This window comes from Zeugodacus cucurbitae, chromosome 4 (genome assembly GCF_028554725.1).
Source record: "Zeugodacus cucurbitae isolate PBARC_wt_2022May chromosome 4, idZeuCucr1.2, whole genome shotgun sequence".
NCBI lineage: Eukaryota > Metazoa > Arthropoda > Insecta > Diptera > Tephritidae > Zeugodacus > Zeugodacus cucurbitae.
In genome coordinates, this window is record NC_071669.1 from 35,017,673 (window position 1) to 35,043,248 (window position 25,576).

Consider the following 25,576-nt stretch of genomic DNA (forward strand, 5'->3'; position numbering starts at 1 on the left):
TTTTTCAAAATTTTTAACTCGTGATATCTTTTAAATGGAATGTCAGAATCTAATAATTCAAAATGTTATATAAAGGTTTTGAAGTGATCTTAAATAATAAATCATTTATTACGATAAGGATTAATACTAAGGTACAAATAAAGAGCCTTTTCAAGTAATGGTATTTTAATTAATTTTTATACTCTCGCAACCTGTTGCACAGAGTATAATAGTTTTGTTCACATAACGGTTGTTTGTGTCACCAAGAAATATAAGAGTTAGATATGGGGTTATATATACATAAATGATCAGGATGACGAGTAGATTTGAAATCCGGATGTCTGTCCGTCCGTCTGTCCGTCTGTCCGTAAAAATTAAGATATCTTAATGAAACTTGGAACACATGTTCCTTGGCACCCTGAGGAGGTTGCTTTCGAAAATGGGCAAAATCGGTCCACTGCCACGCCCACAAAATGGCGGAAACCGAAAACCTATACAGTGTCATAACTAAGCCATAAATAAAGTTATGAAAATGAAATTTGGAATATAGGATCCCATTAGGGAGGGGCACATTTGGATGTAATTTTTATGGAAAAGTGGGCGTGACCCCGCCCCCAAATAGTTTTTTTGTATATAACTCGCAAACCCATAAAGCTATATAAGCCAAACTTTCTATAGTCGTTTCTTTTAGCCATGTCCTTATACAGTTCACAAATGAAAGAAATCGGATAATAACCACGCCCACCTCCCATACAAAGGTTAGGTTGAAAATTACTAAAAGTGGGTTAACTCCCTAACGAAAAACGTCAGAAACACCAAATATATAAGAAATTGCAGAAGGAAGCTGCACTTTTTACAAAATGGAAAATGGGCGTGGCGTCGCCCACTTATGGGCCAAAAACCATAGCTCAAGAACTATTCGACCGATTTTAATGAATTTCGGTATATAACACTTTCTTGACACCCTGATGACACGGGTGGAATATGGGCGAAATCGGTTCACAACTACGTCTACTTCCCATATTACTCAATTTTGAATTCCATCTGATCCGTTCACTTTATAATGTATTCATAATTAACCAATGAAGCTATCGGAATAAAACTTTACACAAATACTGTATTTGAGCTGTGACATCACTTGTGGAAAAATTGTCAAAATCGGACAATGACTTTTCAAGGCCCCTGATATCGAACATGAAGAACTCAGTGCCTAAGGTTAATTTTTCACCGAAAATAGGTAAATCCATTTTTTTAATGATATTTTAATGTAATTCATTCCCTCTGAATTTTTTTCTTATAACAGTTTCTCTCTGTACCTGAAATGGTAAAAAATCATAACTTCCCCCAGATCCCATATACCTAATTATAAGTAGTATTAAATTAAGTGAGCGTATAGTCTTCGATACATTGTATCTTGGTGGTGAAAACGAGTGAAATCGGTTTAGGAATTACCTAGTATATGGGGACTACTATTTATGATGATTTTCGTTATTCTATTGAACTTTATACCAAATATATGGGTCGACTTGTGTTATCTTTATAAAATTACATCATTAAATTGCGAGAGTATAAAATGTTCGGTTACACCCGAACTTAGCCCTTCCTTACTTGTTTAAACTAAATATAGCCTATGTCACTCAGGGATAGTATAGCTTTCAGATTTTTCAAATCGGTACAGTAGTTTCGGAGCCCTAATAGTGTGTCTCTGTACCAGAAATGGTTAAAATCGGGTCATAACTTCCCCTAGCGCTCATATACCTAATTATAGGTTTTTCAAAAATACGATGGGCTTAATAGCTTATAAATCAGTTAATATGTGAAATATCTTAGCCAAATAAAATCTTAGATATAATGTATGTTGGTGATGAAAATTTGTGAAATCGGTTCATGAATTACCTCAGCCTATATACTATATATTATGAGGAATTTTCGTTTTTATATTGGACTTTATGCCGAATTTATGGGTCAAATTGTGTGTTATCTTAATAGAAATATAGCAATAAATTGCAAGAGTATAAAATGTTCGGTTGCACCCAAACTTAACCTTTCCCTACTTGTTATAAATTGTATATAATCACTAAATAATGATTAAATTCTTACATGATAATTCTTCGAATTTTTATTAAAGTTATAAAAATGGTAGCAAAGCCAAAAAGCGCCATTTCCCGAAAGTTGATAGCGTGAAATTTAAAAAAATACGTACCTGTCCACTAGCGCAGAACACTCTGAGCATTTGCATTTCAAAACTTTTGTTTGATGACATTTCCATGCAACATGTTAATGGCTCTTTCGGTTTGCGTACCTTTTTATTCTCATTCCATATTTAATTTTACTCGGCCTTACAGCTCACTTGCAGTACCATTAACGGCATTCAGATGAAATGAGCAAACATTGTCACCACTAATGTATGCATCCTTTCTCAAAGACAAATGTACGTGTGCGTTAGCTTACCTGACAAAGTCCACTTCAGGTCAAATAATATTCAAATTATGTGCGATGTAACGTATTATTTTCAACTCATTTCATGACTAAATAAGTTTATGTTGGCGGATAGTGGAAAAAGGTTAGAATCAATTGTCAATCGTAGAAGTAAGAATTTAAAAACGAACTTTAATACAATACAAACAACTGATATTTTCGAAATTTATCAGATTTCGGACCGAAACATACCAGTGACACAGTGCACTTCAAACAATAGAGAAAACGGGACAAAGCTACTGGTCAAGTAAAAAATTACTAATTTGTATAAGTCTTATATGTTGCTTTCAACTTAAAACCTGATAACTAGTTACCTCACTGACTAATTCACCTTCATATGAGAGCATATGAGAGCATATCCAGTGAACAGTAGGATAGGTTAATCAGGACCAAAAATACCAATATCGACTTTGGTAATTATTAATAACAGTTCCAGAATTAATATAAAATGGATTAAAAATAAAAATGCTAAAAAACATTATTAAAGTCATTCGTGGAGCGTGATGCCCACTGTTCAATAAAACAGAGTGCTTCGGTATTTATACATATGTATATCAAATTCAAATTTGAAAGAGTGAGTAAAAAAACATTTAATTGCGTTAATAGCGTTTTTTTTTCTCAAAAAAATTTTAACATTTATTTGCCCTGTACTTTAATATTCAAATTGTAAGTGAAAGTTAGGCGGCATAATAAAAAGACATTTTTTGTTCTTTTATAATTTAAAAAATGGAGTAGAAAAGAAAAGAAAACGCTCTAAGTTGTCTTTTAGTACCGCTATTTTTGAATAGAATAAAAAATATTTTCTCCTGTTTATTTATTTGCAATATTTGGCATGCGATTCGTTAAGCCTGTCATCTAACGGCAGAAACCACAGTTAAAATCCCTAAGCACAACAATTCGTAATAAGCACTAAGGATCTAATGCAAACGTTTAGTAAACCTCGGAAAGGGCTATTCCATACCCACCCTCTCGTGTGTGCCCATTCGCTGCGCTGCGCAACATAGCATTGGTACCGGAGCACAGGATAGACGCCACCGCTCATTGTCTCATTTTATAAGATATTGTTGTTATTATTGTGGCCACAACCACCGCGGCAATTATTGTATATATTAACGTCAGAAACAAATGTTACAAAAGCCGCCAATGAAGTGGAATGATGCGCTACTACTACAAACAGCCTCGTCTCCTTCGTTCCATCCGGAACAAAAACATCCAAATAACGGCTCTTAAAATATCTGCTCAAACGCGACTGGACTCTTACACACAATTTAGCTTACAAATGCGCCTAATTTAGTGTGCAACCATTTCTTGCCCTTCACTTCGGTCCACAAAGCTTCTAGATACATGTGTATGTAATATAGCGTGTTACGTCGCGGTTCGGAGAGGCATTAACTGATGTAACTTTTCGCCTTTTAATATTACTAAATTTTAATGTACGCTACTTCATCTTCCGTTACACTCAACTTAACAGCAATTATTCGTTTTATCCTCAACATGACCTCACACTTGATAGCTCACAACTCATTCATCTGTCAGGACAAATACGACAAGTGATTCTCAGATTTATGTGACTTTTGAGGCTTTTAACATCCCAAGTTTTAGAGGCGGTACTGTATTCAGCAACTTTCAGGAGTTATTCATTCTTATTTCGGCATAGTAATTGTTAATATTAACAAAAAAGTTTTTCCCCGGACGCCTATAAAATATTCACGCTCTCAATGCAATAGCTTTAGCCACGTTGTCAATTTACGAAATACAGTTTTGATTTACTGACTTCTTGCCACATTAATGATGTACTCTGCCAAAGATTTAGAGCAGTATAATTTATAAAAAAAAACAACCTTTGATTTGGTATAATAAATACGCGGAGTATCCGGACATGTAACTATGCCTATTGCCTAATGCCTATTGAATTAAGTCAATCTTATATACAACTTCACACCAGTATTATTTATTTTTGGGACAAAAAATGCATTAAAAAGTAATATAGATATAGCTTATTATTTCTCAAAATAAAAAATGCATTCTTCAAAAGACGGAAAGTATTTGTAGTGTGACAATATTTTCCCTATTATATTATATATTGTATGGTTGGTATGCAGTATATTCACCGGTAATGAATTACTTTTTTCCATTTTTTATACTCTAGCAGCAAAAGTTGCTAAGAGAGGAGTATTATAGTTTTGCTCACATAACGGATATTTGTAAGTCATAAATCTTAACGAGCCAGATATAGGGTTATAAATTTCAATATGATCAGGATGACGAGACGAATTGAAAACCGGATGTCTGTCTGTTCGTCCGTCCGTCTGTCCCTGCAACGGATAACTTGGTAACATACATATATTTCTTGGGATCGTGAGGCGGTTGGTATTGAAAATGGGCGAAATCGGACCGTTGCCACGCCCAGAAAATGGCGAAAACTGAATATATGTTGTCATAAATAAAGCTATAAAAGTAAAATTTGGTATAAATGATCACGATAGGAAAGGGCATATCATATAAACCAATAAAGCTATATAAACCAAACTTTCTGCAGTCGTTTCTTTTATCCACTTCCTACTACAATTCAAAAATGAAAGAAATCGGACTATAACCACGTCCACCTCTTATACAAATCTTATGTTGCAAATTACTAAAAGTGAGTTAACTCACTAACGAAAAACGAAAGAAACACTAAATTTTACAGAAAAAATGTCAAATGAAAAAAACGGGACATAGACGTTTTTTTCATTTGACTTTGTTAGATGATTTATGCATCCATATGTGTAATATTATATTTTTTGTTTGCCTCCGTACAATATCGAGGGACTCTTTTAAAATTCTGCCTCGATAGTAAAATTTTAAATTTTGTGGGGTGGTGAGGTACGTAAGAGAATCGACTGCAGAAAGTTTGGTTTATATAGCTTCATTGGTTTGCGAGATATATACAAATAACCGATTTGGGGGCGGGGTCACGCCCACTTCCCCAAAAAAATTACATCCAAATATGCCCCTTCCTAGTGTGCCCCTTTATTCCAAATTTTACTGTTATAACTTTATTTATGTGTTTTTGGTTTTCGCTATTTTGTGGGCGTGGCAGTGGACCGATTTAGCTCATTTTCCCAAGGAATGTGTGCTCCAAGTTTCATTAAGATATCTCAATTTTTACTCAAGTTATCGCTTGCACGGACGGACGGACAGACGGATTTCAACTCCACTCATCATCCTGATTATTTATATATATATAAACCCATATCTAACTCTTTTATTTCTTGGTGACACAAACAACCGTTATGTGAACAGGTTGCGAGAGTATAACCAGAGAATCTAGACATAAAACATAGACTTGTTTTAGAGGATTGCGGGTGCTCTGAAATTAATTACAGATATGTTCAAATCAATATACTATCTGAGACTATACTCATATAACTATGAGTTATGCCACGGCAAGAGCCGTTGTTGGACACGTCAAGGGAGATGAAAGTTTCACACTGTTTAGATATGTATCTTTGATATGCTGAAATGTTTAAATGAAATATATGATTGTATATATTAAAAAAATATGTAAAAATACCCTTGCTTGGAACAATTTAACATCCACAACCAAAATTCGATAAGAAACAAGTAAGGAAAGGCTAAGTTCGGGTGCAACCGAAAATTTTATACTCTCGCAATTTTTTGAAGAAATTTAACCAATACATATATGCGGAATAAAGCTCACCATATTTTTGAAAAACCTACAATGCGGTATATGGAAATGTTATGACCCGCTTTAAATATTTTTTGGAACAGAGACACACTATTAGAAGAAAACAATTTCCTCTAAATTAAATTGAGATATCTGAGAGATTTACCCATATTTTCGATTAAAATTTATCCTTAGGCGCTGAGTTCAACATGTTCGATATCTGGGGCCTTGAAAAGTTATGGTCCGTTTTCGACAATTTTTTCACAAGTGAAGCCAGAGATGATATGCACTAATTGTGTAAAGTTTTATACCGTTATCTTCATTGGTTCCTTATGTTTACATTATAAAGTGAAGGAATAAGATGGAATTCAAAATTGAGTTATAAGGAAAGTAGTAGTGGTTGTGAACCGATTTCGCCCATTTTTTGTCCGTGTTATCAGGGTGTCAAGAAAATATTATATACCGAGTTTCATTCGTATCGGTCGAGTAGTTCCTGAGATATGGTTTTTGACCCATAAGTGGGCGATGCCACGCCCGTTTTCCAATTTGTAAAAAATCTGAGTACAGCTCCCTTCTGCCATTTCTTCTGCAAAATTTAGTGTTTCTGACGTTTTTCGTTAGTTAGTTAACCCACTTTTAGTAATTTGCAACCTAACCTTTGTATGGGAGGTGGGCGTGGTTATTATCCGATTTCAACTATTTTCATGGTGTGTGGTGTGGTATGTAAGAGAACCTACTGCAGAAAGTTTGGTTTATATAGCTTTATTAGTTTGCGAGTTAAATACAAATAACCGATTTGTGGGCGGGGCCACGCCCACTTCCCCAAAAAAATTGCATCCAAATATGCCCCCTCTTAGAACGATCCTTTATTTCAAATTTTACTTTTATATCTTCATTTATGGCTTAGTTATGACACTTTATGTGTTTTTGGTTTTCGCCATTTTGTGGGCGTGGCAATGGTCCGATTCTGCCCACTTCTTCTTGATCTTCTTATGGTGCACAAGGAATATTTGTGCCAAGTTTCGTCCAGATATCTTAATTTTTACTCAAGTTACAGCTTGCACAGACGGACAGACGGACGGACAGACATCCGGATTTCAAATCTACTCGTCACCCTGATCACTTTGGTATATATGACTCTATATCTAACTCTTTTAGTTTTAGGTGTTACAAACAACCGTTATGTGAACAAAACTATAATGCTCTCTTTAGCAACTTTTGTTGCGAGAGTATAAAAATTTAGTACTGATGAGAGAAATAAACGTTGTTATCGAGTTATTAAGGCAAAAATCATAGTTCCTCTACTAAAATTACAACAACTCTTACTCCCATATCCACAACAAATTCACGCACATATACAAATGAACATATGGCAAAACAGAGTGAGACAGTGATTTGTATTATAAAGTGTAACATATGGAAGTATTTATTGTACAATAGTCACGCAATGAGGCATATTGTCGCATGTGTTCAGCATAATGGTCGGCAATTTTAAAAGCAATTAACACAAAGTTCGGCACAAATTAAGAAGCCGAAAATCGCGTTTAATTGAAGGGAATAAATGATGGGCAATGGTCAATGCAGCAATTATTGGAACACCCACATACAAATGATAGCGAATAGCAAATAGCACTTTGACCAGTACATTTGTGCAACAAATGGAAATTTGTCTAAAATTGTTCTGTGTAATAAAAGCGAATAAGGGGAAACAGAAGCTAAGGTAGGTGGGCATCACGGCACATGTTGAAATTTTACAGTAAGCATTCTAACAAAAAGATAATAAATTTGCTGGTGAATTTTTGTATCTGCCCATGCGTATTGTTAACGACTTACCGGAGTCTATTTGGGGTGAAGTAACCAGCGTTATCATAAAAACCAATAATTACATTTGGCACGGCAATCAGAAATGCAGTGAACAGGAAATGTCGAACATTAAGTTTCCCCCAGTCTACATTAAATTCTAGCCAATTTCTCACTCATTGAAAATCTGTTGAGTTGATAATTGTTTAACACACTTACTCTAATATATATTTGCGGTATTCTATTTAAATATATATAATATTAAACAATTTGTTAATGTGTTTGAAAACTACACCTCAATTGCTGTTACAAAATGACCACATATTAATGTGGTTAAATAATGGTGAACACTTAGTTACCCTATTTTATTGTAATTGGTATTTTCGGACATGCATCTAAGTGGTTGCACGTCAGCCTCTATACAACACTTTAAGGCCGGGGACGCACGAGCGCACATACACCTAACGCCTATGACACCCATACACACGCGCTCACACTTGTGTGTACGCTTCAACACCATTAACCGAACCTTCATTATATTGTCACCGGCTCTACACTCCCCATTTCAATTGTGTACCGTTCTGCTCAATTGGTTTCGGCACCAGATATTGGTCTTCGCTCATTTGCCGCATTCAACACTTCCATTACCTATCCATAGCAAGTTTCCTGCCCACAAAGCTGCATACGCTGTACTGCGTCATACTATCAATTTAACTTCAGGTCAATTGTATAGCTGGCTCATCAGCGGTAAACTAACGCATGGCACGAGGGTTACCAGCGACCATTGACCACTACGATGTCATGCCGTGGGCTTCCGTTTCGTATTCATTAAAATAATTGATACGCTTGTTTCTGAATTAATATTTTACATTAAGTTAATTAAAATCCCCTTCGAAATCTCAATTAGCCATTATCCTAAAACCAAATCCTATAATGGGGTGGCAGAGGGGTTCATCTCAGAAACTGACCTTGCAATCCATGAATCTGTTAATTATGCATTTTAATTGACAGCGAAATTGTATGTACCGTTTCAACCAGTTATATCAACGTAATTATTTATATGAGTTATCTATTTTCTCAAAGTAAAAGTTTTTCGAAAATAACAATTTTGTATGAGAAAGACTGCAGCCGAGCTGCTAACTGATTGTTTAAGACGTTTTGTGATGGTAAGAAGCATCCGGAGGTCCTGTGTCGACCGATATTGCATACATATGACTATTTAGTAATTAACTCAGGGCAAGTGACACAACCAGATCCTTCTTAGTAGCCGTGCACTACTATAATTATTTACACACGGAAGACACGGAGCACATTATAATTTGAAGATAATGTGCTCTTATCTTCTATATTATGCAATGTGTCAAGCTTGATTATCAAAAATAATGCCTCTCTAATGTTTGATTCTTTTTATTTTGATTATTTATTCATGACCAATCGAATGCAAGTGGAATGCATTTTATAAACTTTTTAAAATCCAATTTATATTCAAAGACGTGTTTTAATGGAAAACGTAAATTTATGAAAAGGGAAATAAGAAAACTGCAAGGAGTTGGTGAAGTTAGCAGCTAGCAAGCAACAGCATCATGCGGCAGCTAGCCGAGTATATACATGAGGAGAGAGTAGTGAGTGTGCAGCGAAATTGAGATAAAACTGAACAGAAATCAAATTTATTTGACAAATGCGCAGAAAAGCAATTTTCCACGACAAATTGTAAGTGCAGCGTTGAACGAATATGCAAAAGCGGGCGGAATGAAGTCCCGACTTTCCGCTTTTGCGCTGAACAAAGGACCTCAGAGTTGAAGAAGATGTGAAAAAAAATCGGCTCCGCTGGTGACAAATAAGTAAATAAATTACACTTTTATTTACAAGTATTTACTACAACAAATACACACATACTCTTATACATAAATGACAGCATGAGTGCACGATTATATAAAATGTAAGTTGCATTTAACGTCATTCTAGCGCACTATTTACTTGTTATTGCTTCGCACTGCATTTCCAATAAAAAAGCAACTCGTCCGGTGGCTCAATATAAGTAAAGTCCGTGTTTGATTCGTGGACTATCTAAATAGGAGGTGCTACCATTGGATGCCGAGATGAGGCATACATGCAGCAGCTGTCGACAAATGCGCATGAAGCAACAACAAAGTAACTAGCAAATACAACCGACAATATTCACGAGCAACAATGACATCAAAATCTAGAATAAATGCAGTAGCGTCAAACACATAAGCATAGCCACTGTAAACCCATTTTCATATATATGTATAAAACTGTCATGAAAGCATTCATTGGAAGCGGTATTTGGCAAAACATTTAAAAGAGTCTTGGCCCGAATAGCTTAAGAATTTTTATACATCAGAGAGAATAATGAATTTCTTAATAAGAAATACGAATTCTTATTTGAAATACCACATCTTAAATAAATTTAAAATATACGAGTATATAAAATATAATTGTTTTTTAGAAATGGAACTGAAACATACATACAAATAATAAAATAATTTATATAATAAATAATTTATTTTTCAAAATTTGTATATATAATCTACAAACAGTTGACTTGTTTATCTCACACAACATTTAAAATTTATCGCGTGCTGTAAAACACATACCATTCCATACCTTTATCCATACACTGAATACATGGATTTCCATATCAATCTGTCTTTATACACAAAATATGAGTCAGTCCATGAATTATGTTACAAACTATTTAAGAAATAAGACCAAACCTTCCCCCGTATTTTGTAAAAACATCATTCTAGAAAATTAATCGAATGCTATTCTTTGGACTAAACTCTTTTTTTGTTTGTTTTACGAATTGCAATAGAAGTATGCGAAAATAGTATTTATCTCCCACATCATGCACACTTCTCAGTTTTCTTGATGTTGTAGGTAATGCTTCCGATGTTTTTTTTTAGCGCGTTAAAGCACTTTTTACAGTTTTCAAACATTTTCACGCCGAATAAGGATATGATAAAGGGAAATATTTGCAAGTTTGATTGACATAGCTTTATATACAAAAAAAATTAAGGGGCCGCTTTTTCAAAAATTTACAAGTTCGTTGATACAAATTTAAGGATATATTTTTTGAGGCTCACATTACAGCTATTTCGCCATTATGACTTTAGCAGCTTAGTCATCCAACTTATAAAAACAATAAAATATTGGTTTTGCACGATATCGCAATCAGTATAATAATATATAATATAATAACACACATACGTTTTCCAATCCCGAACCTAATACGAGAATGCCGAAATTTAATTAAATTTGCAATACAGTTAAACCCTCCACAACCGGACACTGGCGGTTCCACAATTTTACTAATTTAGATATTTCATTTCATTGTGAAATGTATCATAGTTACAATAATACGTTTATTCTAGAGTTTTCAAAATTATTCTGTTTTATGAAACAGTTTTCAATATGACTTTCCAAAGTTTTGGCATTCTGTAATTAAATAAAGTCTACACTAAACATTTCATTAATTTAATTTAATTTGACCCTCATCGTGAGCACATCAACACTAAAGGAAGGTCTTCATTTCTCTATGAGATAATTCCTCTGTCTGTGACAATGTAAATATTAATGTTTTCTTTATTAAAAATTTCGTTGATTAACAAAAAGTCGTCCGTATACCGACATTGTCGATTTTAATTTAAAAGTTTAATTAAAGGTTTTTTACTATTTTCTTTAAACTTTCCTTCAGTAATTCAAATTTTTTTTTCGTTATCGAGAAGTCCGCGTTTGAATACGAGAGCTTATGAAAATAAAAAGTAGTGAAAAAGTGTTCGCGTCCGGTGATGAAAGTGTCCGGTTGTTATAGCGAAATTTGTTCTGAAAACGATAAGAAAAACTTGGTTCCTAATTCCGCTTATTGGAAGTGTCCGCCACTACAGTTTTCACTGTATAAATAATGTTTCCCTAGAATATTGAATCGGAAACAATGTCGCACAACAACAACGTTGCTATTAATAAATTTCCTTCATTGAATACCCTTAAATTTGGATTTAGTCACCTGAAGTATTCTGATTTGAAGAATTTCAATCGCACATCATACAACATTTCAGTTGTATATTTCATTTTTAATTTAATTTATTTTAAATCGTCTTTTAAGATTGATTAATAGTATTTTCTAATTCCAAGAATTATATGAAATATAACTCAAATTGATTTTAACCAAATTTTTCTGAGTGTTCCAAAGAATATGTTATTCTATTAATACAATTATGTATTATTTATTTATGCACATATAAATTAGCATCGAATATCAGACAGGATTGCAAAAAGTCAAAATTAGTTTACGTATTATTTAATGAAAGAAACTTTCTTGATAACTTTTTATTTTAATATGAAGCAGGGTGAAAACTAATTATTCCAACCCAGTTGACACTTTCGCTATAAAATTCCTGTTAAAGTTGTCAATTTTTAAAATTTGAAAAGAACCAAATCGTATGAAAACTCTCAGTTGCTATTATTTGTGAATTTTCACATACTAGAATTCAATAAGCTTCATTCATTTGAAGCTTGGACTACATTAGTTGCAGCATTTCACGAAGCGCCACGGAGGCATCTGTTGCTTTGTCTGAATTTGATTGAATGGATCACACATTTTCATTCATATCGTGCCACAGGTTTTTGCGCTGTTGTCTCATTAAATCATCACTTAGCTTATGAAATAATATGAATGTGAATTGTAACAAACTGCAGCAACGCAGGGTGCGGCCGCTGCTGAGCTGAGCAGTGTAGAATGAGCAATCGGAATTCTTTAAATGTGAACAATCCTTTCGCAATCATATTTATTAACAATGAGTTCCACTGACATATGTGTGTTTGAATAGACACACCAGAGCGCCAACCGCCCGTAACCGTGCGCCCTAAAGAACCCCCAATCAAAGCAAGTCACTGCGTTTATATCAATTAATTATGAATCAGTGTGGTTGTAATTATATGAAATGCGATCCTATGCGTCCGAACGTGCTGCGCTGCCATCGCACATGACCGAGACAAAAAATGCAATTAACAATTGGATAGTCAGAGCAAATCCGATAATAATAACAATATTAGCAACATATCGCATACCTCTTCACTATCGCACATGCTTTTCGTACACATGTACATTGTAATTGCGATAGATACAATTCCACCAGGCCCACATCGGCATCATGAAGGCGCACGGCATATGCAAGCAATGCACCCGACACAAGTGAACAGTCTCTGAAATGGAAGTAAATACCAACGAAACATGACAAATTCTGTAAAATTGACGCATGTACATATGTTACATTTGTAATTGTAAAATGTGGATAATGAAACACATATCGCTAATTTACTCGAAAAGAGTCACAACTCAAAAACGTCGATTTTTCAGGAGAGCGAGTTAAAGTTAAAGTTTTCAATTGTCTCTTATTTAGCAAAAAATTTAGCAAATCTAATGGCGTGTAATATAATAAATACAATGTTGAGCATAAATGAACCAAACAGAGTGTACTAATGTTTTTTTGGGCATAAACGTGACCCATTTTAAATAACGTCGTTATTTGTGAAAAATATAAATCAATTTAGCCGTCATAAGTCAAATGAGTCGTTTTTGCTGAAAAAAGCAACATGAAAAATTTGATTAATTCTTCACCAAAATCGTTGTAATACAAAAGTTGTCGTTCTTTCTGAAAATAAATCCAAATTCACCTTTTCACAATATGTGTTGTAACACTAAATATGTCGTTATTTCGTAAAAAAATTATAACTAAATCTGGCACAACTGAGAAGTGTCGTTATTGTGGTTAAAAAATAATGCAACATAACAAGTTTAATAACGGCACATTCTTATTTCACGGATTATTTTTCTACGCATCGCAATGCAATTTTTAGACAATATAGACGATGAAATTGCGCGCATTTCTGCATACTCGACGAAAAAATCGTGTTTTTTGAGTTATGACACTATTAACTAATAAATAAACTGAAATCACTGCGACATTAGTAACTCCAGCGACAAAAAATCAGAACGGGTCCAGCCCAAATGATTCACATAAGCTACTGCTCCGATGGACACTTCGACGGATCATTTTGGATTTATAGTTAATTTGCGAACTGCGGTAATTCTTCGGCACTTGTTGTACATTCGCGCAATTATGCGCATAAATACAGACTTGTGGACATATACACTTCACTGTTCTTCTGCGACAAACATGAGTTACAATTATATCATTATATTTAATTCACTAAGCTCTGTCCAACTTAGGGGTTAGGTGGGTTAAAAAAAATTAGTTTCTCTTATTAAATAGTGCAATATATTTAAAATTTTATCCAAAAATATCAAAACAATCCGAGAAATATTCTTAGAGACATACCCTATAGAAGTTCCGCCGATCAGGCGGAATGTATGAATGTAAAACTTTAAACGCGTTTATCTTAAAACTTTTTAAGTTGGTGGACACGAAAAGTTATGAAGCGAGTTTGTTAAAATTTTGTATACATCTTTGGAATAATGTCTAATAATATCTAGTTAATGAACAAAGTTTTTTTTTTTTACAACTATTTTTTTTTCTGTCAAATTAAAATTTCGTTATTTTCCTTTTTCCTTTGCTCATTAACTAGCTTTATCCATTTACTACAGAAATATTTTTGGTTTTTTGATTTTCAGATTTTTTTACAAAATGGAATTCAGTGTCTTCGGTTATATTTTCACTGAAAATATCGGTAAATCTCTCAGATATCTTATTTTAATTCAAAGGGAATCTTCTTCTTCTTCTAATAGTGTATCTCTGCACCAAAAATGTTAAAAATCACTTCATAACTTCCCCTAGCACGTATATACCTAATTATGGGTTTTTCAAATATACGATGGGCTTAATAGTGAAATCGGTTCAGGAATTACCTCAGCCCTCATATACTATATGACTATATATGTATGATGATTTTCGTTATTCTATTGGACTTTATGTCAAATATATGGGTCAAATTGTGTGTTATTATTGTTAACAATATCAATAAATTGCGGGAGTATAAAACTTAGCCTTTCCTTACTTGTTTATATATATCTTTTATTAGCACAACACGATATTCACTCGTTTTGAATTCGATTTCAAATAAAAATTATTTTGCAACTTACTACCAGTCTAATTGACTTAGTTATTTTCTGAGCCATTGATCAACTAGGTTAATTGATCAACTAGCTTGTATGCGAAAAGGCTATAGGTCAATAATTTCGCTGGAATGGTTCTTCAAGTAAATTCATCAATTCTGACATTTTTTATTCATCTATATCTTTTAATACTTATTATTGGTATAATTACTGAAGATGAAAACTTTAAAATTGCTATTTAAATGAAAATTTAGCTGTACCTCTTGCATTAAATTAACACTTTATAACCACCAAACACGTCGTCATCTTTTAGTTGGCACCGTAAATTATGCTACGATAATTTTCAAACAATATGAATTTAATTAAAAACTTGAGGCTAAGCGTGGCGCGTTGCAGTGGCGAGGCGATGTGATATTGGGAGAACAAAGTTCTGTAAGTAGATGATTGCGACTTCAAAGGAATTTAGTGCGAAAGTTTTAATTAACCATTAAAGTGAGACACGAGATGCCGATGGAAATTGCACATCCACACTATAAAGAGCGAAGGTGCAAGGCAAAGCAAAAAATAGTTTGAAAATTGACTAGTAGAAATGAAATAATATTTCTATGTGCTTTATTTAATCGAAAATGAGTAAAAGTATTTCAACGGAAAGCTTTAAAATTACAAATTTATGATTGAAATATTAAACACGCCTCTATGTAGTACATACACATATCCATCCCACTACAAATAAATAGTATTTTCCGCTTAACATTCGACCGCAATATTTGCATAATCGTTGACAACATCACACAACAACAAAAAAGGCACTGCCACAAAGTACAATTGTCCCAAATTGAAATCACCGAGCGTAAGGCAGCAGTGAGCACTGCATTCCTTGCGATTGACACATCATTTCACGGCCTGTCGCCTTTCAATGCGTCTCTCCGACAACAACAAACCCTTCCATTTTTGACTGTTCACACGCTCCCATCGGCATGCCAACGTGTGTGGGTATGTATATACCTTAATAATAGCGAGCAAAAGGCGTAATAATTCACAATAATTTGGAACGTCTCTGCAAATCCTTTTAATATTGTGACTGATGCTCTGCCACAGATAAACCCACGCAAGGATACAACAGGATAATCACTCAAGCGTATTGCCAACATGTACAGTGTGGTGCCTTACTGAAGTGACAAAAATCTGCATATCAAAAAATCCAACGCGAAAGGATTCTCACACACACGCTCTCGCTTAAACCCCTACAGTGAATGCTTTCCCATTGAAATATGTTGCACTACCGAAAATCAAGTGGTTTGTCGCCTGAAAGCGAATACAACAAACAATACAAACAGGGCTGTCGCATTGTTGTGTAAAAGTGGTGACAGCAACATAAACGCTTAGCATTATCAACGCATCGTTTATCAATTTGAAGCGGTTAGTGTGGTAATAAACTTTATTGTTACGCTGAATTGTCAGTCAGCAGTCGCTCAGGTGGCAGCCAACAACAAACCATCCGTATGCAAGTATTTGCATAAATATTTTTGTATTTTTTTACTTGCAAATGAATGGGAAAAAGGATGATCACGAAAGGTAACATCCAGTGATGAAACGATTAAGCGACTTGAATGCTACCCTAACCCCATTGAGCATACATATTTACTCATATTTATCTGTGAAAGTTTGGTGATTCTCTATTTTAGTGCTACAATAAATTTTCAACACAAATAATAAATATATACGATAGGGGTCCATATTCTATGGAAATGGATTCTTATTGTACGAATCGAGATTACATACATATATAGCTTGTCAATATAAGCCTTCTTCGGTCTTGCTTAAGTTCTGAGGAGTATTATATAGTTATTTCCAATCCAATTCCAATTAATCAAAATTAATTATTAATATATCAGAATACAGTTCGAAAGAAAATTTATCCTAACATTTATTACCATTCACCGATTGGAAAATTATTTAAAATTCAAATTTCATTAAAACATCTGATGGCTTCTCAGCCGATTTGTTTTTAGATCGGAGCTCAGTGGTAATAATTGTACTGCGTTATACGTTATTCTTGATGTAGAGGCCTTGGTGGCAAATAAGATGATACTATTCAAAATACGGTTATATTGGCGTTGTTTTAAACTAGTTTCGATTTTCTGACAATCCAAAGTTTCACTTAATATGAAAAATCTGATTCCTATCAAAGAATGTAACGTTTCCAACGCTATTTTTATACGCTCCCTACATATTGCACATAGTTTAATATTTGGTGTTGTAGCGGTTGTTTGCAATTTCTACAACTAATTGGGATGACAATGATAACTTAAGTAAAAGTTGAGACATCTTAATGAAGCCTAGTTCACGTTTTCCTTGATAGTCCTATTTTTTTGTTTTTTTTTTCAATATTTCAATATTCCAATGGGTTTGGGTGATCACGGAGTTTTGATAAATATTTCAATCTGCCGTCCTCTACTTCTTTCTTTACCATAGGGATACCAAGATCTTTATGGATATTTTCATTGCGCATGTACCATGGTGAGCACGTGATTGATCTAAGCATTTTCGATTGGAACCTTTATATTATATCAATATTAGTTGCACAGGTCGTACCCCACAGTTGAATGCCATACATCCTAATCGGCTTTATGACCGCACTTTGTTGTCTAAGCTAAGTTTAGAGTTTTTATTTAAAATCCAATTTAAATTTGCAGCTCTTATCTTCATGCACGTTATTTTACTAGATATATGTTTTCTCCTCGTAAGCCTTCTATCTAGGTGAATACCAAGATAGGTAACTTCATTCGCTTGAGGCACTTGAATATTGTTCATTTTTACTGCCGGACACATTTTTGGTCTTAGGGAAAATGTAACGTGCTTACACTTTTGTTCATTTACATTTATACGCCAGTTTGCTAGCCATTCTTCGACAGAACTTAAGTGCTTCGCTAATATTCTTGATGCTATAATGTGGCATTTGTTACAACTCACTAAAGCTGCGTCATCCGCAAAAGTTGATGTCAAAACATTATTAGCAGTTGGAAGATCAGCTGATGTGATGTATGGAGTTGGGCCTAAAACACTGCCCTGTGGTACTCCAGCCCTTATTGAACGTTCATCAGATATAAAATCACCTACTTTTACAGCAAATTTTCTATTTTTTAAATAGGACTCCAAGGTTTTATGCAATTGGAAAGGTAAACTTTTTTAATCTTATACATGCCACACTTTATCAATCGCCTGAGCCACATCTAGATATATAGCAGAACAGTACTCTCTATATTCGAATGCCTTCCTAATTTCATTAGTAATTCTATTTACTTGCTATACAGTGCCATGTTTTGCACGAAAACCGAATTGGTGCGTTGGTATTACATTATTTTCATGAAGGAAAGGAGACATCTTTGATAGTAACACTTTTTCAAATATTTTAAACTAAACTAAAAATTGCAGTAAAGAGCAAGGAGAGCACTGTTAAAGCAATATTTGGTAACTCAATTAGCATTTTTGGAGTAATATTATCGTGGCCTGACGATTTTTTTGGATTAAGGTCTTTTATGATACTAACAATTTCAGTAGTTGAAGTCTTAATAGACCCAAGCGACTCGTTTGCGGTATTGTGGATGATTGGCAACTTAAAATTGTTCTTTGGGCAATTTGATTGAAATACCTTTTCTAGGTGATTTGTAAAACAATTTGCCTTATCTTCGTCACTTCGTGCCCAATTACCATTTGACTGTCTTATAGGCATGTTGGAATCTACCGGTGGCTTAAAAGACTTTTGGGCTTTCCAAAGAGAGTTTCGCTTGGTAGAATTTGGACACAGTTTTTTTATATAATTTTCAGTGCTGTATTCTTCCTCGCGTTTAAGCGCTTTTTTTAACTTACGTACAGCAGATTTCAGTTGACGCTGAGTAGAAGGAGAGCGATGTATCCGCCATTCGCATCAAACTCGCCTTTTTTCGTTCACAAGCTATTCTATTTCATTATTAGTCATTTTTCTAAAAACATTAATGTTTCTTTTTGGTGTTGCCAAGACAGCTGCAGTAATTCCTACATTATTAAATTCTTCTGTTATCTGTTATCAATATCTATACCTGTATTTATTTTTAAATCTATATTAATGTGGCTACTGATATAATTTCTATATTTCAACCAGTTTGTTTTATGAGTTGTTAGAGAAACTTTCGGCTCAACTATCATGGGCTGTTCGCATAACTTTATTAGTACAGGAGAATGATCAGAAGATAAGTCAGTACATGTATCTGCTGTTATTAGCGATCTATCTATATTTTTGACTACAGCAAAATCTATTAAGTCTGGTATTTTGTTTCTATCACTGGGCCAGTATGTCGGCTTACCAGGAGATATTATATCAAGGTTATTGTGCTTATTTATAATAGTGTAGTACAGCTGCCGTCCTTTCGGATTAATAAGACGTGAGCACCAGTACATGTGTTTTGCATTGTAATCCACCTGCTAGAAATCTTGGACCTAGCGTTCCAAAAAAGTCTTTAACTTCGCAATCTGTAATTTTAAACCGAGGTGGACAATATATAGCAGTTAGATTGAGGCCAGAACCACGATTTTTCAAAGACATTGTTGTAGCTTGTAACTGAGCTGTAGCATGCGGTTCTAAAGCGTGGTGGCTTAACCGATTTCTAACCAATACTGCTGTTCCACCGTGCGCCTTTCCATCTGGATGATTTGTAGCATGAAATCTATATCCCGGTATAAAGAAATTGTTCTTATTTGATAAATGAGTTTCTGACAGTAGCATAACATCTATGCTTTTTTCAGTCAGAAATCGTATTAACTCCATTTTGTGTTGGTTTACACCGTTGGCATTCCATATACAAATATTTAGTACACTCATTTTTTAAATAATAAGGTCTGTAGCATTTGGTCTTGTGATTTGATTAAATCTTGGATCATGTTTTGCATGCTAGACATAAATTGTGTCATACATTGAGTGAGGTTTAGGATCATATTTTCAATACCTCCATTAGGTGGATTTTGGGGTTGTTGCATTTGCACAACGCTGCCTTTTAGCACATTTGCATAGCTTCCTTGGATAAGACTATTCTTAGAATTACCAGGTTTCGAACTCTGGTCTGTAATTTCTATAATTTCGTTACGAGGGATATTCATCATTTGGTTACGACGAGCTTGAATTCCCAGCGATAATTTTGATTTCAAGTCTTTATATACAGGGCATCCTCTGTAGTTAGCAGTGTGATTTCCTCCACAATTACTACATTTTTTAAGAGTACATTTTGATGGGTGTAAATCACCACATACCACACAGACACTGCGTAGAGTGCAATAAGACTTGGTATGCCATTACTCTTGGCATTTGGTGCATTGTACCGGACCATTTCTTTTATGAGGTTCTTCAACGGTAATTCTACGATGTAACAAATATTTTAAGTTGTATATTGGATGGGTTTCATTATTTTTAATTGGGTTAGAGTTTGGCAGCAATTCGACTTTAAACATTGGTTATGGTACCTTATTTGTATTGAAGATATTTACCACATTTTTAATTCCAAAGTCGCATTCTTCAAGGGCTTCTTTGACATCATTAGATTCTACCGAAGACTCTATGCTTTTTACAACAACAACTAGGCTTTCCAAGTTCTTCAGTTGATAAGAATAATATTTGACAAATATTTCACTATATCTACAAAACTTTTCTCAGTATAGGGCTGTATTTTAGTTTCATCTTTTTTCAAAGGCACTATATGAAAATTGTTAGTACCTACAATTTCACTTAGTTTTGCAACAAGTACATTTGAGCTACGCTCTCGCAAATATATTGGCGGTTGCTTGGCATTCACGACTGTGGTGGTGCCCTTCGCATCGTCGTTCGATCCATTGCTTAGTATGGCAAATCTGTTGCCATTTAAAGTTCCTGGCTTATTTGTATCAAGCGTGGCGGGTTGGAATTTTTTGGAATTGACCGCTGACTTTAAAGGACTTGATTTCCTTTTAATATTGACGTAGCGGTCAATACCAATCTGTACAGTTTGTACTTTTCTCTTTGGTACATGCTCACCTTGCATTGTTTTTTTCATTTTTGTCCGCTCGTTTGCTGATATCTCTAGTCCTATGAAGTTGATATCGTCAATTTCGATATCCGAACTACATTCTAAGTTACAATGGGAAAGTGGGTAAACTCGGAAAATAACCATATTTATCACCGTACAACTGTTAAGCTGAACTACTAAAAGGTAGAGTATTAATTGACATAATTAGCCTACATGCTGATAAGTTTACTAAGTCCGACAATGACATGCTTACCACATGAAAAATTAAATGTATTGGGTCGTGTGGTTTTTTCAAAATTTCAACGTATATTTTAGAAAACCATATAACTACAATAGGATTATTCAAAGTATTACATTCATTAATTTTCACATCGCAAAGAAGTTCACTGGCTTATACGTACCAGAGACAGACGAGCAAAATTAATGGACATTAAAAAATACTAATGCGCATAGAAATTTTATGGTAACAGACGGAAAACTTGTGTAATTAGACAGCTGATTGGGAAATCTGCTTATCATTAGAAAGTAGTGGACGAATCTATCAGATCTGCATTAAAATGGGTCAAATGCGCAAGTTATAAGTTAGTTTAATTTTATATTTCAAACAAGTAAGGAAAGGCTAAGTTCGGGTGAAACCGAACATTTTATGTATGTGTATGTGATTGGCGTTGCAACCGTTTAGCCGGTTATAGCCGAATCGACGATAGTGCGCCACCTGTCTCTCTCCTTCGCAGTTCGGCGCCAGTTGGAGATCCCAAGTGTAACCAGGTCGCTCTCCACCTGGTCCCTCCAACGGAGTGGAGGCCTTCCCCTTCCTCGGCTTCCTCCGGGGGGTACTGCATCGAACACTTTCAGGGCTGGAGTGTTTTCGTCCATTCGGACAACATGACCTAGCCAGCGTAGCCGCTGTCTTTTTATTCGCTGAACTATGTCAATGTCGTCGTATAACTCGTACAGCTCATCGTTCAAGCGTCTGCGGTATTCGCCGTTGCCAATGTTCTGAGGACCATAAATCTTGCGCAAAATTTTCCTCTCGAAAACTCCTAGTGTCGTCTCATCTGATGTTGACATCGTCCAAGCTTCTGCACCGTAAAGCAGGACGGGAATGATAAGCGACTTGTAGAGCTTGATTTTGGTTCGTCGAGAGAGGACTTTACTGTTCAATTGCCTACTCAGTCCAAAGTAGCACCTGTTGGCAAGAGTTATTCTGCGCTGGATTTCGAGGCTGACATTGTTCGTGTTGTTGATGCTGGTTCCCAGGTATACGAAATTATCTACGACCGAACATTTTATACTCCCGCAATTTATTGATATAGTTTTTTTAAGATAACATACAATTTGACCCATATATTCGACATAAAGTCCAATAGAATAACGAAAATCATCATACATATATAGTCATATAGTATATGAGGGCTGAGGTAATTCCTGAACCGATTTCAATATTAAGCCCATCGTATTTTTGAAAAGCCCTTAATTAGGTATATACTAGCTAGGGGAAATTATGAACTGATTTTAACCATTTTTGGTGAAGAGACACACTATTAGAAGAAGAATATTAATTTATTAATTAAATTAAGATATCTGATAGATTTACCGATATTTTCGGTGAAAATTTACCCGAAGGCACTGAATTCTTCATATTCGCTATCCGGGCATCGAAAAGTTATAGTCCGATTTCTAAATTTTTTCACATGTTATGATCTGATACTAATCACATACAGTAGTTGTGTAAAGTTTTATTACACTATCTTCATTGGTTCGTTATGTATATATTATAAAGTGAAGGATGAGATGGAATTCAAAATTGGGTTATATAGAAAGTAGTCGTGGTTGTGAACCGATTCACACGTGTCATCAGGGTGTCAAGAAAATGCTATATACCGAATTTCATTAAAATCGGCGGAGCCGTTCCTAAGATATGGTTTTTGACCCACAAGTGTGCAACGCCACGCCCATTTTCCATTTTGTAAAAAAATCTCAGTGCAGCTTCCTTCTGCCATTTCTTATGTAAAATTTGGTGTTTCTGACGTTTTTCGTTAGTGAGTTAACGCACTTTTAGTAATTTTCAACCTAACCTTTGTATGGGAGGTCGATTTCCGCTATTTTCGTAGCGTATGATGGGGTACGTAAGCGAAACGACTGCAGTAAGTTTGGTTTGTTTAGCTTTATTGGTTTGCGAAATATATACAAAAAACCTATTTGTGGGCGTGGTCCCCTTTCCCAAAAAAATACATCCAAATATGCCCCTTCCCAGTGCGATCCTTTGTACCAAATTTTACTTTTATAACTTTATTTATAGCTTAGTTATGACACTTTATGTGTTTTCGATTTTCGCCATTTTGTGGGCGTGGCTGTGACCCGATTTTGCTCATTTTCAAAAACAACCCTCTCACGGTCCCAAGGAATATTTGTACCAAGTTTCGTCAAAATATCTTAATTTTTACTCAAGTTACAGCTTTACAGATGACAGACGGACGGACGGACAGACATCCGGATTTGAAATATACTCGTCACCCTGATCACTTTGGTATATATGACTCTAATTCTAACTCTTTTTGTTTTAGGTGTTCCAAACAACCGTTATGTGAACAAAACTATTACACTCTCTTAACAACTTTTGTTGCGAGAGTATAATAACAATGCACAAATATCAATTTTCCTGAGGTACATACAGTGAAACCTCTGTTGGACGGACACTCTTTTTGTTCCCCCATGAGAGGTGTCAGACACCTTACAGCATCTGTCATATATGTATGTATGCTTGGCGGAAAGATTTTACAAATACACCATTGAATTAAGAAGAATATGTAGATTTTGTCCATATTTTGAATTTTTTAGAAACTATATCCTATAATTAATAATTATTATCTAAAAAACTTTTCGAACTTCGAAACAAAATAAAATCGGAAAATTAATTTTTTTACTCTCAACTGTCTCAATCACCGAGAAAAAACCAATACGTTTACGATCACCATTTATTCAATACTAGAAAATCTATTAACGGAATTATTAGTTGAAAGTTAAATGCTTGATAAAAAGGGCAGCCGTTTGCCGTTTAGATTATCTCTACTCAAAATTCTGGAGTACCTGGTAGCAATAAAAATGTTTACCACACCGTTGACCAAATTGCATGTAAAATGTTTGGCATTTCCTGCATACAAGTGGTAGGAGTACCTGATCGGCAGTCGGCTGTCGGCCATAAGAGCCGCCTTCCTAGGCAAGCCACAAATTATACAATTTTGCAATTTTTTCTAAAGCTGTCATTCTAGTTTTTTTTTGCTTTGCCGCTGACATTGCGGAAACAGCGAGCTGACATGTAGAGGAAGCATTGGGCTAAGGTTTCCCGCTTCCGTTGCTGCCATTACGGCTATGAGAGCCGTTGCTTTTTTCTTTAACGCTGTTGAGTGGTTAACAAAACATGGCTAATACTTGCATGACAGGCTCACATTCATAACTGTCATGCTGCCACATAAACCGGTGGGGTAAGTGATGTAAACGAAATTATGCGCTCATAATTTGTTTTCATTTCTTCCCTGAATCAACCGCGAAATACAGCGAAAACGGCGAATTAATGGCGATACGAAGCGGGGGTAAATGGTAAACGTAAATGGCATTTGGCAAACATTTTTCTTTCTTCCAACTGGCAGGATACAAATAAAATCACAACCTTTTGAAAAAATTAATTTGTTTTAGCACTAACTTATGTTTGTCCATACTCGTTTATGCTTATCTCTGTTTTATATATCTATATTATATTATCTTATATTAAGTACACAAATATAACTAGAAGCCAACTTCAGCTCTTATTCATATACCTATTAAGTATATAAATACAAGTACTACATTATGTTAACAGCACGTTTTAAATCACTTTATTACATGCAAATTACTCGTCATAAATCATACTATATGTTCTTTACATTGCTTTAATACTGCCACAAATTATGAAATATGTACGCATTTAACGCGTATGCAGAGAAATTGCTTAAGAAAATACTTACAATAGACAAATTGATTTAACCAGCACTGTATGCGTCGATCCCCATGAACTCTGTTTGAGGTAGCATTATCTTAACAGTTGAGATACAATACATATGTATATCAATGGTTAGTCACGTTCAGCAAATAAGGTAAGGAATTATGGGTAATTAGACGAAAATTAACAAAATCGCTCCAACTGGCCATTAAATATCTTCCGTTCATTTGATGTATGATTAAATATTAGTTTGATCCAGTTTTAAACAAAACTAAAACGGTGTAATAGCCGAGACATTGAGAAATACTTTAGTAGCTGAACTTTATACTTGATCTAATGGCTCTTCGAATACTCGTTGTATGACCCCTAATTTTATACTACTCTGTTTCGACATTTAGTTGAAATTTATATAAATATAAACAAGTTATATATAAAGTTATTTATACCAAACTGATCAGAATATCGAGTAGGTTTAAAATTCGGATGTCTGTCTGTCCGTCCGTCCGTCCGTGCAAGCTATAACTTGAGTAAAACTTGAGATA